Here is a 763-nt window from a genome sequence, read left to right as displayed (position 1 = left end):
TTTTGCTTTGTTTTGTTTTTTTGAATGTCCAGAGGACCAGATTGAACTTTTTTGGATTTTGCTACCTGGATTATTGAGCATGCATCAGGATACTTTCCTGTATTGTTGCATTTATTGTGAAAGCTTTAGAAAATCATCACTGGATGCACAACAACAACTGAAACACAGTTTAAGATGGCTACCACAGCAAACAGTCTTAGTAGGTTAGGTTTATTGTCATATGCAGGTCAACAATGAAACGCCCGGGATGAGACTGTATTCACGGTTTACACCGAGTCTGTACTTCAAATGTTGTGTGTCTGAAACAGGTCTCTCTTTTAAATGAGTCCTCATGACTCAGTGAGACTAACCTGAAGAAATAAAGGTTGAATGAATGATTGAGTCCGTGATAACTGATTTTCATTCTTATCATGTAAAGATGTGAAGGAAAATAAACGGAGGGAGTTTATGACTCAACACTACTGATATCATGAGGATATAATCTGGCCTGAGAGAGGATATAATCTGGCCTGAGAGAGGATATAATCTGGCCTGAGAGAAGATATAATCTGGCCTGAGAGAGGATATAATCTGGCTTTAGAGAGGATATAATCTGGCCTGAGAGAGGATATAAAATGACCTGAGAGAGGATATAATCTGGCCTGAGAGATGATATAATCTGGCGTGAGAGAGGATATAATCTGGCCTGAGAGATGATATAATCTGGCCTGAGAGATGATATAATCTGGCCTGAGAGAGGATATAATCTGGCCTTAGAGAGGAT

The 763-nt window shown here is 39.2% G+C and overlaps 1 protein-coding gene across 3 annotated transcripts in view; it reads left to right on the top strand.

The window, feature by feature from the left end:
* LOC119416047 (suppressor of tumorigenicity 7 protein homolog) overlaps window positions 1-763 on the top strand; it is a 78,905-nt gene that overhangs the window by 64,316 nt on the left and 13,826 nt on the right. The gene's annotated exons all lie outside the window — the stretch shown is intronic.

This window comes from Nematolebias whitei, chromosome 10 (genome assembly GCF_014905685.2).
Source record: "Nematolebias whitei isolate Nwh7 chromosome 10, NemWhi1, whole genome shotgun sequence".
Classification (NCBI taxonomy): Eukaryota; Metazoa; Chordata; class Actinopteri; order Cyprinodontiformes; family Rivulidae; genus Nematolebias; species Nematolebias whitei.
This window is presented reverse-complemented; position numbering and strand designations above follow the sequence as displayed.